The 18,324-nt window shown below is 33.9% G+C and overlaps 1 long non-coding RNA gene across 1 annotated transcript; it reads left to right on the top strand.

The window, feature by feature from the left end:
- Window positions 1–6,844: 6,844 nt before the first annotated feature.
- On the top strand, window positions 6,845–8,032 carry LOC130677865 (uncharacterized). Its single transcript, XR_008991726.1, has 3 exons — window positions 6,845–6,937; window positions 7,030–7,069; window positions 7,931–8,032. It is a non-coding gene; the product is annotated as an uncharacterized LOC130677865 (long non-coding RNA).
- The last annotated feature ends 10,292 nt before the right edge of the window (window positions 8,033–18,324 follow it).

Genomic DNA, 18,324 nt, shown 5'->3' with positions numbered 1-18,324 from the left:
CTGTGAAATATACCCCCTCCGCCAGTGCATCTAGCTGATCTTCGATCAACGGCAGGGGCGAGAGTGGCCTTAAAATAAGTCGATTCAACTTACGGAAATCCACACAAACTCGCGCCGACCCATCTTTCTTTCTCACGAGGACAATCGGACTCGCATACTCTGAAGTTGAGGGTCGAATGATTCCCTCTTCAATCCATACGTTCATAATGTCGTTCACTTCTCGTCGCTCCGACGGAGATAATCTTCGAGGCCGCGAGACTACCGGCTCATCTGATTTCAATATTATTTTTGCTTTGATGCCGATATCACGCGTCTTTTCCGATTTATAATTTGTAACGATTTTTTTAATTTCTTTGCGATAGAACTCGTCTTCAATATGAGACAAATCAACTTCGTTTGCTTTATCGACTACATCAATTCCTGCAGACTATCAACAGTTTGCTCAAATTCCTCTGTCAGCGCTTTTTTCAGCTTTTCTCATGTTTTGCTACAATCCTCGTACTCGATAAATAATTCCGCGGATCCCTCCAGCAGTCGCTTAGCATATGCAACTTTTTGCACGTTGTTTCATTCACAAAGCACAGCCATCTCTTCAAACTTTTTCAACCACCGTTGCACATCCGTATGATCGTCACCACTGAATTTCTTCAGGGTTCCTTCAACATCTTTAAACGTTAATAACACACACTGCTGGGCAGCTCGACGGCGCCGAATCATAGGTGTACCCTGTTCGTTTTCATCACCATCGTCAGGGTTTCCTTCTTGTCGACGTCTAACATCTCTTCCTTCAACATTGCCGCCGTTAAGCGGAGCAATCTCTTTCCGAGCGTCGTCTTCTTCTTCATCTTCGTCATTGTCATCATCATCGTCTTCTTCATCTACAACGCGTTCTCGTTCGACCAGAAGTGCCGCTCTTAGTCGGGCCAACAACTCAACTTTACGACGCGTCGTACGAAGGTGCCGTCACCTGAGTTCCTCTTCGAGCTCAGCAACTCTCATCCGCGCGAGCTCTGCATCATTAAGCTCCACTGCGTCTACACCATCTGCGATTTCGTTGATCTCTGGGTTATCAGCCATCACTTCACTATTTCGCGCACTTCACTAGCCTGAATAAAAACACTTTGTACTGATACGTCTTTACGTCTGACTTTGATTGATTTTGTCCTTAGTCTCGAATGTCGTTTCTTATCTTCTAAGATCTTTCAATCCGCTGCGATCCCGGACGAGCCCCCAAAATGTAGGATGATATATTTTAATAGGAATATTATTAAGTTTATAGGAGATCGCAGGTTGAGAAAGAAGGTAGGATTAAGAAATAACAAAACGATTTATTCAAAACAGAGTTACATCAGTAGTGAGCACGTCTGCTCTTCAGAGTGGTTCATCTAACACTAAAGTTACAACTATTCTTAATACTATTGGGCCTGTTTGCCCCTTCTCACCCTCATGCTCATACTTCATACTGCGTACTGTTTTTTCTATTCCTTTCTTTACAATATTCCTATATTTACTTATTGTAAAAGATATAACTAAAGGACTCGACATTACTTCGACATCTGGCAATAGTCTGTCCGACTGTTTTATTGCTTTACGACCGTCCTAATCCTTAACTTACAATTTTAAGTTTAAACGGAAAACTAAAATCTTACAACTAAAACTACAAAATAAAATAAAATTGCTAAGTTTTATTTTAAACACTACATCAATATTTGATAAATAATAATTATAAATCGAATGCTAAAATATATAGTTCATTTAGATAAAATTATCATTTAAAACTATAAAAAAGACAAAGTGAATGCTGAAAAAATTAAACTTTAAAGATTAACAACCAAAACTTAAATATCTATCGTTTGTAAAATAAGAAATTAAAGTCTCAAACAATGAAAATATAAAGGATACAAAATAGTAAATTCAGTTAGAACGTTATTTTGTAAAGTCCTTTAACTAAGAAACTTTACCAGGAGTTATTTTTAAATTTTAATATTAGTCAATAGTCAAATTTAATGATATAAACGTGAATAAATAAATTTTCATGGATATTTATTATTGAAGCAAATATTAAATTTAGAATTTATTTAAATATTACATTTAGATTTTATTTCGATTTACGGGGTACTGTCCGAACAACCTTAAGATCTCAACGATTAATGAATTCTAAGCAACTAGTTGATTTTAAAAATGTAATTCAGTAAGCAAAAAAAAAATGCCTATCGGTTGACTCTGTGGGCCAGCCCCAAAACTCCCCGCTGTTTTCGAGTTCCCTGAGCTCGAAAACGTTGTCGTGAATACATTTTCGAGTTCTTCGAGCTCTTCGAGCTCGAAAATACTTTTGTGTGCCATTGTTTTCGAAAAAAAAAGTTTTTTACCATTGATTTTTTCAACGATATTTCTCGAACGAATTAACCGATTTTTATAGCTGAGGCGGCAATCGACGTATTTTATTGAGTTCTAAAGCTGATTAGATTTCGGAATTGTCCGGTTGAGTTGTTTTACAGATATTCGTAAATAACCGGTTTTCACCATTTCTTTCTCCCGCGATACCTCTCGTACAAATTAATCGATTGAGATGGCTAAGACGGCAATCGACGCGTTTTATTAAATTTCAAAGCTCATTAAATTTTGAAGTCGATCGTTCAAGTCGTTTCTGAGAAATCAATAAAAAACTAAAAAAAAAATGTTTTTTCTCGTAATTCATCAATATTTTCGAGTCTCCTCGAAATTTCCAGGAAAGTTGATGGCCAATAAGCTCTTTCGATTGCTGCCAACCATCCAAATCGGTTTATTAGTTAAAAAGTTACAAAGAGTTTACACACACACACACACACACACACACACACACACACACACACATACAGACCGACTCTCGGACATCGTTCTGAAAATAGTCAGAATAGCTTCCAAGGACCTCGAAACATCGACATCTGATGAAAACTCGATTTTCACAAATCGGGGTAAAAACAATAACTTCCAGAATTTTTCAAAAATCATCGATTTTCTTAGCAGGAAGTTAAAAACAATTGAAACCTGAATTGACTGGGCGTCCGTATTTCAGAGTTTTTTTCTTATCAATGTGCGTCTTACTTTTTTTTGACGCACGGCTTTTTCTAATAAAACATTAATTATCATCAAAATTGAACATTAATTATTTCAATGTAAGATAAAATAACTCGTCATAGTCTAGTATTAATTAACGCGTTGTTAATTTGATAAGAGTATGTGACGTGTTTTTACTTAAAATACTTGATTAAATTCCACCAATCACCATCTTACAAGCATTAAGGTAAAAAAATGGGATTTTGTTCCAATGATACAATAATCGAGTTTGCGCATGAGCAGAAAATCTTTTTTAGAATACCGTTATAGGAAAGGAATAATAAAAGCCCAATTCTCAGCCTTCACGATAATGACTGTATTGTCTTCAAATATTGACGGACGTAAAAACATTTAGAAGTCGCTCAATAAAACCAACGCCATTCAAGAAACTAAAATCGACTAGACATTTTTTTACCAACACAAATAACTTCATTTAAATTTTAAATCATGAAGTTATTTATCGTGCTATTGTGTGTTTGTGCCACGTACATTACATCATCTCAAGCTGTAAGTACACGAAATATCTAAAATTTCTAAGTATATAAATTTTCACGATATCAGCAGTAAAACTTAAAGTTTCAGTGTTTCTACAGACAGTCGAAACAAACTAATTTCAATCTAAGTCCGCGAATGAATATTAGCAAATGCGTGAATTGTGAATTCTTTTAGTCAGTGGGTAAAAACAAACCTGTTTAGACCCTTGGGAAGAAAAAAAAAACTGTTTCTGCCCGCTGACTAAAAAGCTTTCGCAATTTTAACGCTCATACTTATCATTTGTGTAATAGGAATTTCAAACCATTCATTTTAAAAAAATTAGTGTGAGTAACAAATACTATATTACACATACATATGGTATGCTACAACAAATGCTTACCCGAGTCAAAATTTCAGGTCTGTTTTGATTTATTATTTTTTTTTATACATTTCAGACTCGAATTTGAACATTAAAACAGATCTTTACTATATTAGTATCTATACGATAGCATGCCGGGTTTCATCGTAACTAGTGGAGTTTTGTCCTTTTTTTTACGGTTTTACGATCAAACTGGGCCTGGAATAATAGTAATAATAATAACCACCTTTAAAAGTATCTAGCGAGCGTGGATTCGAATCCCACATAGATTTTGTAATTTTTTTTTTATTTCATTTTATAACAACCCAAGGAAAAATTATTTTATAATTGACAATTCTATAAACTCCAAATAAATTTTATAGAGTTCCCTAAAATTTTACAGACAGTAATTATTTTTGAAAATAAATTTAAAATCGCAAAAAATAAAAATTTATCTAGATATTTTGTATGATCTGTTGGGTGAGGATATTTACTGAGATTGACCGAGTATGTGTGATATTGATGAAAAAATCCCTGGTATCTGCTGGTCTCGAACCTGGATCCATCCGATTCTAAGTCCTTGCTGCTATCCACTGCGCTAACCTACGTGCGTGATCGCGTTCAAGTAAATGGTATATTTATTGAAATATGAAAAAATGTTAAGATCATGAGATCATAGTTGACTCCATAATCTATATTCGGAGCCAAATAGATTAATTTATAAACTTATTTTAGGGAAATTTATTAATAGAATAAATTAAAAATATTATTAAGTTCAAATGTTGTTATCATAATTGATAAGATTTTTTAATAGTTTAGCGAATTTTATAAAATTTTATACTAATGTATAAAAACTTTGATTTTCATGACGATTTTTTTTTGCTGGCCGTTCAAAATTTTCAAAAATTTCGCACTATTTAGGGGACTCATAAAAATCAATCAAATTTTACGCTTAAATGAAATTGAGATCACCTTAAAAAATTAACATGAAGTTTAATAAAAGAAAAAAAAATGTAAAATTTGAATAAAAAATAGCATGAAGTTCAATAAAGAAAACAAAATATAACCTTCGAATAAGAAATATCATAAAATTTTTTAATGTTTTTTGACATTGAGTAAATTTAAAAAAAAATTAAAATTCTATGAAATTGTATGTAATTTTAGAAGATCATTTTCTTACAGATTATCTAACAAATATTTCATAACGAATAAAAAATTTATAAAAAAAAAAAAAGAATTAATCTAAGTCGGATTCGGACTTACGCTCGCTAGGTACTTTTAAAGATAGTTGTAATTATTATCATTATTTCAGGCCTGGTTTGATCGTATTTATTCTTGTGTTTCATCTTGAACGGTCAAAACAGACGTCTTTTTAGGCGGTAAATATTACATTAAAGTGATTGGAAACTGTTACGATTAAATCGGTTCTTGAATTCTCACTCGGATACGCTAATAGTTGATCGCACCATTGGTCTTAAATTAACTTGTTTTCGAATGGCTGTTGACACTGATACTTTAATTTCTAATCCAGGTGATCATGAAAAATATATTGTGAGACACACGGAAAAAAAAATTCCAGTTAAATTTATAATGCTAACATCGTAATTTTTCCTATTGATTAATGTCGTGGTGGGTATACCTTTAAGGAGGTTCGATACCGATTACCTCTCTATGGAATCTAGGGGATTTTCTATTGTATTTTTGCAAGATTACAACTTCTACACACCAAAATTTCGTTTATAGAATATGTTATGAATTGACTTACTTTTAGGAAATGATACAATTCATTTTCATTGTAATTGCATTGAATCATAAAAATAGTTTTTCTTCAATAAAATAAATTTTTTTTTTTAAATGAAGTAAGTGATTAAAAAATAAACGTGGAAGTATGGCAACAGCGCGCTAATGTTGAGTAATTTTTTTGTGTACTATTGTTGGTCACAAGGTTAGTTAGTAGCTGGAGCTTAGGTCCGACAAAAATGATTATTAGTTTTACGCATTATTATTATTTTACGCAGTTGCCGTCGTTTCTTAGCTTCACGACACATGTGACCTCATTAATTAAAAATTGCCTCTGATTTCATTAATAATTTAATAACAAACCCATGATTAAACTTACAAAAAATATTCACGTGTTCAGAAATGTTTAATTATATGATGACATATAATTTATAGTGACAGTATTATTGTATCAAAAACTATAGCACTTTGAAAAACGGCTCCCATTTACGCCCGTGTATAGAAACGAATTTTGAAAATTTATTTTTCGAAAACGGTGTAGTGAATCGATTTGAACTTTTAACTGTGATCCTTTTTTTTATAACTCTTTCGATAGAAAAAATTTCAGAATATTGGTATTATTTCGAAAATTAGTATTGAACCTCCTTTAAATCATAATTTTTACGATGAATCATTGGTTATTTGGTTATTTAATTCGAGAAATAATACTTCAGACAAATAACACAAAATCTTAAGCCCTTTAGTATAAATAACGATGTGAACATCGTAAAATTTGAAGTAAAAGAAATTTCAAATAAAAGTATAAAATAATGATCACTCGGGTGTTGTATTTGAACACAAGACCTTTCGATTGCGAACTGATCGACACCATGGACGACTCGGCCACAGAAGGGCCTACAAGTCTAGGAAGCTTGTAAGATCCATACAAACTATATAAATTACAGAGGCAGCATTATTATTACGATGTTAAGATCGTAAATTTTAGCGGAATTTTCTTTCCGTGCGGGATAAAACACGATTTCAGACTGCAGTCGATGTCAGCTCTCGCCTATGGCTCGGACAGCCTTTACCTGGGTCTAAAATCGTTGTTTTATCCCTTGTCACACAATATACTATTAACGGTAACAAAAAATTTTAATTGTAATCTAATATATTCGTCGATTCTATACATTAAAGGATGAGAACGATGTATATATTTATGGTCCAGAAACTCCAGTCTATTATCCAGAGATCGTACGTTATGTTATGAAAGTTGATATGAGAAAAAATGTAAGTTAATTACAAATTAATTATTTACTCATTTTTTTATTTTTCATTATTGATGAATTAAAAATGAAAAAAATAATAACAATATGTTACAGAAATTTCCCGAGAAAAAAGCCCAACATTCAAAGGACAGTGGTAAGTTAATTTTTAAGATCTACATTCGGGTTTTCCTGTATGCAAGAAATATATATGGTAAAAATATATGGTATAATATATTTTTTCAACATAAAAATATATGAAAAAATATATAGTACCTTATATTTTTCTATCCCAAAAAATATCGGAAAAATGTATTTCCGGGATTATCGGGCGGATTTTACTTCAATATATTCTGAATGCTACGTTGTAAAGAAACTTTAATAATGGTGTGTTGTAGCTAATGAAATGAGCTTTGAATTACTCTGCGGTGACTTTACTTAAAACTGTATCTTTTGTTCATTATGACACATATTTTTTAGTTCGATAGCTTGATGAGTTCGTAAATGAGCCAAATCAGTCGATTAGTTTACAAATTATATGTTTCAAATTTTTCAAATTTTCCAAAACTTTTTACTGTTTTTCAGCTCTTTGAGCTCGATAACATTATTGTTGATACATGTTTGAGCTCTTTGAGCTCATTAATACCTTAAAATGCATTGGTAATTGCGAGCCCTTCGAACTAGCTTCGGTCGGGCGCTAAGATCCTCACTCGTTCTCTTGTGCGCAACCTGTCGGCTCATTCTGGAACCAACCCATGCCATAATTTGTTACTTATCCGACTTATATCATAAATAGTTATTTTGCATATATTTTTTAAGAAATGTAGTTTTTCCATACGGGTTTATTTGAATAATAGTTTAATAATGCAATACAATTAATATAATAGGATTTATTATTTGATTCGTATAAAAATTATAATTACCGTCTTATAAGCAGTCTAATACTGATCACGAGCTGAGCCTTAAAGTAATATTTTGTCCGTGCCATAAATAAATTTATAATTTCATTTTATTTCAGGTGCAATGTTTCCGAAGCTAGCAATTATCACTGATAATGTTAGCTATCAGAAATACGGTGAAAGTAAATTAATTGAACGTTCACAAAAAATAATCAACTGGATAAATAGATTTTACAGCTGGGCTAACACTAGTCCACCAGTTGAAATATTATTACAAGGACTTGTTGTAATGCCAGTGAGTAATGACTAAATAATTAATGATAAATATACCCGAGACCCAATGGTTGTATCTGACTATCCCGTAAAAAAATCTTCTTGCAAAATTTGCTACCAAAAACGGTCTGGTCAAATTTTATAAAATATTACTGATCATAATTATTATTAAAAAAAAAATGAGATCCCGAAAAAACATTCCAACTTGATCTAATCGATAAGGATTTAGTCCCATTACTGGGACTGATTAGGTATGTTTTTTATTATCGAAAAAATCCTGGTGACTGCTGGGCTTGAACCTGGATTCTTCCAATTCTAAGTCACTGCTGCTATCCACTGCGCCAACCTACGTACGTAGTCGCGTATGAATAAATTGTAAATTTATCTATAAATGAAGTTTCAAACTTCCATACTAAATTTTATAAAATTTAATGATAATTTGTATAATTTTGACAATCTGATAATTTCATACAAAAGTACATTACATAAAAAAAAAAATTTTTAGAGAATTATAGATCGCAAAGTAGCAAAGATTTGATAAAATTTTTTAAAACTTCGTAGGGTTTCATAGGCTCTTTAAATTTTGTGCAGCAAAGTCTTATACAATTGTATCAGATTTTGTAAAATTTCGCAGAATTAAATCAATTTCACGAACCTTTATAGAATATTAAAAAAAAATTGTCATTGGGACCGAATTTAAATTTTATAAAACTCCCCAAAATTTTCCGAAACTACATTAGATTTTGTAAGATTCCATGAAAGTTCATGAAATTCGATACAACTTCACATATTTTGTGCAGGAAAATTTTATGGAATTTGATATAATTTAATAAAAACTTATGCAATTTTATAAAACTTTATAGAAATTCATAAAATTTCAGAAAATCATTATTTTCAGTTTTGGATGTAAATTCCATAGTTTTATAAACTTTCACAAAATTATATGAAAAGATTTTTTTACGGACACTTGAGAGGTTCATTATTAAGCCTCAATTCTACTTCTATGACCTCTTTTTTGCAGCTTAAATCAGAGGTCTAAATTAAAGTTAAATTTTTCGACTCAGGTACAGTCAGAGTTTTAGGGAACACCACCGAAGAAGTTTTAATAAAAATAACAACAATAAATTTTTTTTATTAGTCGAAAGGTATATACGATCCAGAACCCTCAAATATCTACGATATTGGATTCATCCAAAATGATATATTGACACAAAAACATATAGTCGAAGCAGCAACCAAGAATGGACCTTCAACGCAATACGTTAACGCTCAATCAGAATTGAGAAAAGTTAGAGAATGGTTCAACAACAACAAAGATCTATTTGAGAATATGGATGCCCACATCTTTTTATATTTATCTCCGTAAGTTTCTTCAAAATGATTAAAACCAGCAGAGATGAAGAGTACGAAACGTTAATCGATGATTATAAATACTTATCACTATTCAGATATCATTTGGCTGACAGCACCAATCCACTTTCGACTGCTAATGTAGTAATGGGATTATCAAGCGGAACCATTTGTGCAACAACAGCAGGTGTAATTATAAGCGATTTGATTGGAGATGATCATGCAGCAATTCCATTAGCCGTTTCTTATCCGTATGTATTTCAAATAAAATTATATGTTTACTTCATTTGCATGGAAAGTTTTAATCCCTGTCCCATTTTGAGAAGAGAAATATTCGTTAACCTCTTATATAAAAACAAATAAAATAACGACAAGTATGTGTCAATTATCCATCATACGATAGCAAATATTCAGACTTCCCGTTGCACACCTGGTAAAAAATGAGTATCTACCTGGAGAAGATTGAAAGTTTTGTCGACCCAGATGTTGGTCACTACCTGCGGAACTCGCGGGTTGGAACGTTCGATTTTCTTCCCCAGGTTTGCAATATGCGATTTAATCGTGGCTTTCCTTTAAAAAATCTAAGTCATTTTTTCCAAAGTCGATTCGAGCAGTCATCTGTTTTCTCGTTTGAAATCGTCTTATTTTAAAGGTCAAAGATTCTCATATAACAAACTTTCCCATTTTTGGTCACTAGTACACTTGTTATCTAGGTTTCTATGTAACGTGGATCTTGCTGATAACACTGGCATAAAGTTTTAAATTGCGAAACATTGAAAATATATCTTGCTCAAGGTGGATTAATATAGAGAATTGAACTAGTTTTGCAGAAGACATTGCTTGCAGCCACTAACGCATATCTTGCGGTAGATCTGCTCGAGAAGTGCATCTTACACTAGCTATCTCACTTCTGTCTCAGCCACTTTATCCCCTTCATTGGTATACGATACAGGATCCTGGGGTAAAGTGACGGTGATAGAAGTGAGATGATTTGAATTGAAAGTCTCATGCTAGCCTTAAACAAGACTTTTGATGGTTATTATTCAATTCTAGGGAAAAATCGGCACCAGAAGCATGTTGAACTTACCTTGCTTATGGCTTGCTCAAGTTAAAACTGGTGTGGGAAGGAATAGTATCGGGAGTATCGCGCGTCTTGAGCAAGCTATGCGCAATTATCTGCTGCAAGTTTCTTGGGCAATAAATGCGTCAGAAACTTTTGGCTGCACCATGTTAGAAATATCTTCAATATTCTTGCCTTTAATACCATGAATAAATCGTGGAGAATTTTTAAGTCAGTTCCTTGCTACACAATCTTGCGCAAGGCGCATACGTAGAAGGAGCTACTAGTAACTATGGGCCTTGCACATGGCTCTTATACAAAAGCACTTGCTTAAGTACGTGTTACTTGGGTAGATAGTGTAGAATATGAGACTTCTTGAGCAGATCTGCCACAAGATATGCGTTAGTGGTGTCAAGTAGCGCAAGACTTGCTCAAAATACGCGTAAAAAACTTTACTAGAACATCTTGAGCGAGTGATTTTGATTATTCTTTCGTAGAATATCATGTGCGTCCTAGAGCAATCTTATCTTAGAATCTTGCAATAATATCTTATGACAGATTTATAGGCTTATAAAGACGTAGACGCCTAGGAGTCTTCCGTAAGATACTTTTATAAAAATAGTGCAAGACTACTACAAAATTGTCTTGTGTACATAATCTTGGACAAGCCTATATAATACTTATCAAAAGATTCTTATGATCAGTGCCTTGACGCCTCGTGATGGAAATGGTTACATGGGATCTTAATTAATATGTCATGATTTATTTTTTTTTTATTATTTTTAGCCTCCGTATGTCACATCCTCAAGACAGAGATGACTCAAAATATTTTTCTTCAACTTTCTTTATGCCTGATTCGATAAAAGAAGATTGGCGTAGACGTTTACAGCAAGCTGTTAGAGATAATGCTGCCAAGAATAAATATGAATGTTTGATAGAATCAGATGATTACGAATAAACTAATCTACTGGCATGAATAAATAAATCTCATACTCAATTTGTACAGATTATTCAAAACTATGTTAACTTTACGTTTACTTCCAACGACTAATCTAATACTGAGTTATGATTTTTCCTTCATTGCATTTAATCAACAATCATAGAAAACAAAGTGATATGTGATTAGATACAATCAAATATAATATTATATTAAATTTCATATTATTATGTAAAACGTTTTGAATTACCATTTTTTTAACTAAATCAGACTCTTCAATGTTTGAAAAAAAAAATTTAGAAGGCGTTTTTTTAACAGGAAAGAAGATCTTCTTTGCAAGAGCTTTATTATTATGTTATCTGGCTGATATTTACAGAGGATTTTTTTTTTAATTGTGAAGTAACTCTGGGCCCGTAAGACTCTACAATAAAATTTTTTTGTTATCGGGACACCCCAACAGTTATATGTAGTAATTTATAGGTTCAAAAAATATATACACCTCTACAGATCGCCATGTATGCTCTATATATGGTTACAAACAATTCGTTTTCCCGGGTGGCTGCTTTAGTGAAACAGAATTACTGATCGATCAAGTGAATTTATCTGCTAATACTGACAATAAATCGACTCCCAACTAAAAATAAAGTTGAAAGACTTGTTGGTATCCAATTGGGTGTACCCAACTGTCTGCCAATTAGGCATAGTCTATAGGGTTCCAATCAGGTACACCCTACAGAAACTTTAGACTAACCCAATAAAATCCCAATAATATCCCAGCATAAAAATATGCTTAAATAAATTTTTTGTTTAAATCCTCTCATTCCACTACAATTTTCTTTTGTTCATTCAATTTGTGAAGAAGACTGCACTGCACTAGCACTTTTTTATTATTATTTTTATCGATTATATTGCACGGTATTGTAATTGTAAAGGATTCGAAAAATTACGTCTGGATGAGTTAAACGTTTTCCAATGCCAGTGTATGGGTATTTGTCCACTTGTCATTTGTATTAAGCGTGTACTTGTCTGAACTTGTTTACATTTGTACTATAGTCACAAGATTTTGTCACCACGTGCATCACTGATGTTAACATACACAGCTGTTCGGTTTTTATCTTTACATATAGTACTATATAAGTGCATGAAAGTAGCAGATATTTCATATGGATTATTTTTCCCTTAAAGTTTTGATTTTTATGATAATAATTAAATTTATAATCTGCAAGAGATCAAAAATATTTTTTGCTATTCTTTAGTTTTTTTTTTTACTTTTAAGGTTAAATCAAATTTTTTTTTCTTTTTTATATTGAAATACATAATAATACGTACACACAGTCCTGACCCAACCGTCAAGGTGTACGGACGTGTTTGGTACGAATTTCGATCAGCATGTTAGTGCAGTGCAGTGCAGTGCACAATTTACGGTGATTATTTTGTTCATTGAGTGATCCAAGCAGGTAAACAAATACCTCCACCCGGCTTGATCGCCAGTGTGAGATCTAAGCGGCCATCATGGCTCATTCACAGACCCCAGTGACCCAAGAATCTCAAAGTTACGCAAAAGCCATCCAAACCGACTGCTTCCCAAAGAAAGACCAAGCCATTATCATTGACGTCATCGATAACTCACAACTATAGGACTACACCCAAGCTCTTTCCAAAGTGATCCATCCACCCATATTAGATTTATCTTTAGAATTTCAAACAACAGAGTCTGTGCCTATCTGGGAACAAAAGCTCAGGCGGACAATTTAGTGGATAAATCAATCCAAATTCATGGTCAGTCCCTACCCATTACACCACTAGTTACCAGAAACAAGAGGATTATATCATCAAATGTGTGCCCTGTGATCCCCCACTCAGTACTCGAGGAGAAGCTCAAAGAATTAAAGATTAATACTGTGTCAACAATGTCATTCCTACGTGTCAGATTAAATGAGACCGGATTGACACACATAATGAGCTTCCGTAGACAGGTGTACAATCCTCCGGATCATGGCAAAATTACTGAGTTTATTAAAGTCACTTATGACGATACAACCTACAGGATTTACTTGTCAATGAATACTATGTCGTGCTTTCTTTGCAAGAAAGAAGGAAAAATAGCAAAGAACTGTACAGAACAACCCTAAGACAACACCGTTGCTGCGTCATTGTCTAGCCAGTCTAGTGCCCCACCCAAGCCCAGCTCACTTCTCACCGCCAATACACCCTCTCCTTCATTCTTCCCAGCTATTCTTCCCCCTGTTAAGCTAATTGCTCCGCAGAAAAAACGTCGACTCTCCGTCTTAAGCTCTGAAGCACCTCAGGTGCAGAAAAGTGTGACACAAAAAGACACGATAACCAAAATGCAGACTGAAACAATATCCTTAGACACTGACTCGTACAGAAGCGACGCAAGTTCTTTTCAGATGGAACAAGCCTGACTTAATGAGAAGATAAGACCCAGTCCACCACCGGGCCTGAGTAAGATTGACTAGAAGGCACTACAAAATATTATAGAGAAAAAAAACCCAGCATTCCCATTAAACACTATTCAGTTCCAAAATTTTATAGAGAGCACCTACGGCGTCGCTGATATCAAGTCAGTTACTATGCAATACGTGGCTGACACTAAGTCTATAACCGATATGCTGGAAGAAATGTACCCCCAGGTTACCGGAAGGGCCATCAAAAACTGTAACTCACGCATACTCAACAAACTCAGCGACGAAGAAAAGTAGCATGGATATTCTACTATGGAATGTCAATGGTTACCACAAAAGAAAACAATTCGTGGATTTAATATTGAATAAATTCAATCCCTGCTGCTTTTGTCTACAAGAATCCAACTTAAAAAAAACGACTGCCCTCAATTAAAAGGATACCAAGCGGTCTTTAAAAACAGACGTAATGCCTACCATGCAAGTGAAGGTGTAGTTACCTTCGTCAAATTCAACCTATACTCTGAGGAAATCCCACTTATAACCGACCTAGTAGCCGTGGCCGTACAGATCAACTCCCCTAACACCTTAACAGTATGCAACGTATACTTGCCGAACAGCATGGTTCTAAAAAAGGGCGACCTTGTGAGCCTCAGCAACCAGCTTCCTAAACCCTGCTTAATACTAGGTGATTTCAATAGCCACAACGTTCTATGGGGATCGTCGTCAACGGACAGCCGAGGGAAAGTAGTTGAAGAGTGGCTGGAAGAGAATGACAATCCAGCCGCTTTCAATAATGGGCAACCTACCCACATCTGCACAAACAGTGGCTCAGTGAGTGTGATCGACCTCACAATAATGTCGACAGAACTCGCCCTCGACTACAAATGGATGGTCCTGGACAATCCATATGACAGTGACCACTTCCCAATTCTCACTAAGTACACGAACAACCAGCAAAAAGAGGAACCTCGCTCCCAACTAAAATGGGTGCTGGAAAAGGCTAACTGGAACCGATACCAAGAAAAAATCCAAGAAAGACTAACAAGCCTTCAACCGATGCCTAATAACAAACCTTTACTGGGCATAAACGAAATTCTTGCTGAGATCACCTCCTTAATTTACACAGCAGCGGCAGCGACTATCCCTCGAACTTCTGGAAAAAGACCATCAAAAAACGAAATTCCGTGGCTTAACTCGTACTGTAGGGAAAAAATCAAGGCGTACAAAAGAAAATTTAGACAATTGAAAAAATCGAAAAGCGAGGAGGCGAAAGTTGAATATACGAAAGCTAGGACAGAAGCAAGAAGAGCAACGAAGAATAGAGCAAGACAAGTATGGCAAGAATTCACGTCTACAATCACCCACTCAACACCACCTGCGGCTGTGTGGGATAAAATCAAAAGGATCTCAAATAAAACTACTGATGACATTCCCCCTGTGTTAATTGACTCCAATAACGTAATGGCAACATCAACACTTGATAAATGCAACATTCTGGCCAGGACGTCCGCCTCAGACTCATCTTCCACAAGCGACTCACAGGCAACTCTTCCTGGAATTAAAGAGCAAATACGATGACTATGAATTATTGTTTACTGATGGCTCTGTGAAGGACGGCCAAGCAGAAAGAGCAATCACCACCAAACATGATACAATCAATTCCTTTAAGCTTCCCAAACAATAATCAACCTTCAGCTATGAACTATACACCATTCTCCAAGCACTAGAAGAAATCAAGCTGGCTCGAACGTCCTCCAAATACGCTATTTGCACAGACTCATACTTAAGCATGATGGCCCTGCAATACCGATATACTACCAACCCAATAGCACAAAAGATACAACTCCTGTCCCATGAACTCCCTGAACAAGACGTGAGTACCTTGTAATAAATCTTAAGCTGGTCGACTTCTTTACCTTACTCATCCACATGAAATAAACCTTAACTACAGCAAAATGTAAAAAATGTAAATATCTAGGGGAAGGTGGCCCAAAGCGGGTACCCCGCCTAAAGCGGTATGGCGTAATTACACGCAATTAAAAAAAAATTAAAGGTATGTATTTTCTGATTATTCAAAAATGAATACACTTCTTATATTGTTGATAATTTTCTATTAATTTAAGCCTATTGAAGTTAAAATTGAGAGAAAAGTATTAGCATTTTGTTTTGAATTATTTGAGTTTAGCATCACTTGGATAAAAAACGTGTTCTCGGGCAAAGCGGGTAGGGCAAAAACTGCTAAAGACTAATTAAAATAGTCTAAAATTATTTTTTACCGGTATCCGGTGCGTACCGTACGGTAATGCACCAAGATCTGTGAAAGACTGACCAATATTATTATTTATATAATTAACAAAAGAATTTAATTACAAGTTACTGATTAAATAGTCATTTATATTGAAGTATTGCTATATTTAATAAGTCAGCTGTTTAAGTTGTTGAAGACTGATTAAATGAAACTAAAATTATTAGTTAAATATCAAAAATAAGCATATTTCCCTTAATTGTAGTGCCAACCCGCTTTGCCCGAACGGTTTACCCGCTTTAGCCCCGATTTTCCGAGGGATGGGTATCACTCACGTGTTATCCCCTCTAATGACCTCGGACTCGAAATTATCAATTAAAATAAAATATTTAAACATATTTCCCGACCTGAGTTATATGATAATAATAAATTAAATAATATTGTTCATCAATATTCATAAACATAATAATAATTAACCCTTTAAACAATAAAATAATAATTATTTCAGTGCACCACGTGGCGGGAGGGATATATTGAATTTTATCCCTACTTTATCGACTTACTCTCCCTTCGGTCGATATTTTTATACAATACATGTGTGCTACTAACTGAAATGAAAATATTGGTTAAGTACATAAAATTCAAAATAATTATCAGCACATAAACACAATAAACAATAATTTCAATAAATCATAAATAAATCATAATTAAATAATTAATCAAAATAATATAAATACTTATATAATAAAATATTATAATAAATAAATATGCTTTAATAGCTAGGAGGTGTTGTTAAATTCACGGCGAAATGGGAAAGCGCGCGCAGCGATTCACGTTTGAATCGCTACGTGACAAGTTAAAGTTTAAGAATGAAAGATGGAGTAACGTCTAGCTATAGTTATGGGTTTTTGATAAGAAAAATAAGAATTAGAATCAGATATATGAAAACGTATCTCGACAAAATTTTCTCACTTTTTTTTCGCAATTTAATATTTTTTCAAAAATAATTACTAATAAGGCAACCCTGATAAGGATTTGATGAGGATATCCTAGTAGAGAACTGATAAGGTAATCCTGATAAGGACCTCATGGGTCTTAAGCGTTACATTCATATCAGTTTCTCGTCAGGATATCCTGATCTGGACATTTGAAATAAGGTTAACCTGATAAGGACCTTGTCAGGTCCTTATGAAGAATTCTAGTCGAGTTAACTTGACAAGGTCTTTATGGTACTTCAGGCAAATTAGGAAAAAATTCTTTCCGGGATATTTGACTCCGAATATGAATTATGGAGTCAACCATGACACGATGATCTTAACATTTTTTCATGAGTTATTCATTCATATTTCAATCAATATACCATTTACTTCAACACGATCACACACGTAGGTCAGCGCAGTGGATAGCAGCAAGGACTTGAGTTCGATTCCGTTTCACGTTCCAAACGTATCGGCTCTGTGTTTCAATTGCTTTTCAATGAGAATAATTTAAAAACATACATAAATAATAACTTTAAACGAACCTCACAAATTACTAATTGCGTTTAAATCATTTTATTAATAAAATATCATCAGCTTACATAAATAAACACAATTACTGGAATAAGTGGTACACCTAACCTCAAAGGAGATCCACAAGTGCCATCGAAGTGAAATTTCGACTCGGGGATCGACTCGGAGGAAAAGCAACCCGTTATCTTAAGCAATTCTACAGACTTCCGCACATCTTTATGAAGCATCATAAGCAAGACTTCATAAAATTTTTGGCAAGTATACGTATGAAATCCCTAGCGAATTCGGTTACACCGAAAAAATATCTAAAACATATCTGGTATTTGAGTATGATTTCGGTATGTTTTCAGTAGAATTCTAAAAGTATACTCAAATTATACTCATCCATAACAATAATTTAGGTATGTTTTTGAACAATTTGTACCGAAGTTATACTGAGATACAAAAATAATTCCTTAGATATCGATACATTTAATGTATTCAAGTATATTAGTTGAATAATTTATTTATATGTTTTTTTAATCAATAATTAAAAAAAAAATCGATAATCGACTGAGGTTTCGAACTTGTGACTTCTCACTCGAGAGTCTCGTGAAGTTCTCATGGCGCTGTCGCAGGTCTTGATAAATCGAGCAATTTTATTTTTATTTATGGTTTTTTTTTTTTTTATGCGTTATGTTTGTGTTAACTATCTATACTGTTATTGCAATA

Source organism: Microplitis mediator, chromosome 11 (genome assembly GCF_029852145.1).
Source record: "Microplitis mediator isolate UGA2020A chromosome 11, iyMicMedi2.1, whole genome shotgun sequence".
NCBI classification, from domain to species: domain Eukaryota; kingdom Metazoa; phylum Arthropoda; class Insecta; order Hymenoptera; family Braconidae; genus Microplitis; species Microplitis mediator.
This window is presented reverse-complemented; position numbering and strand designations above follow the sequence as displayed.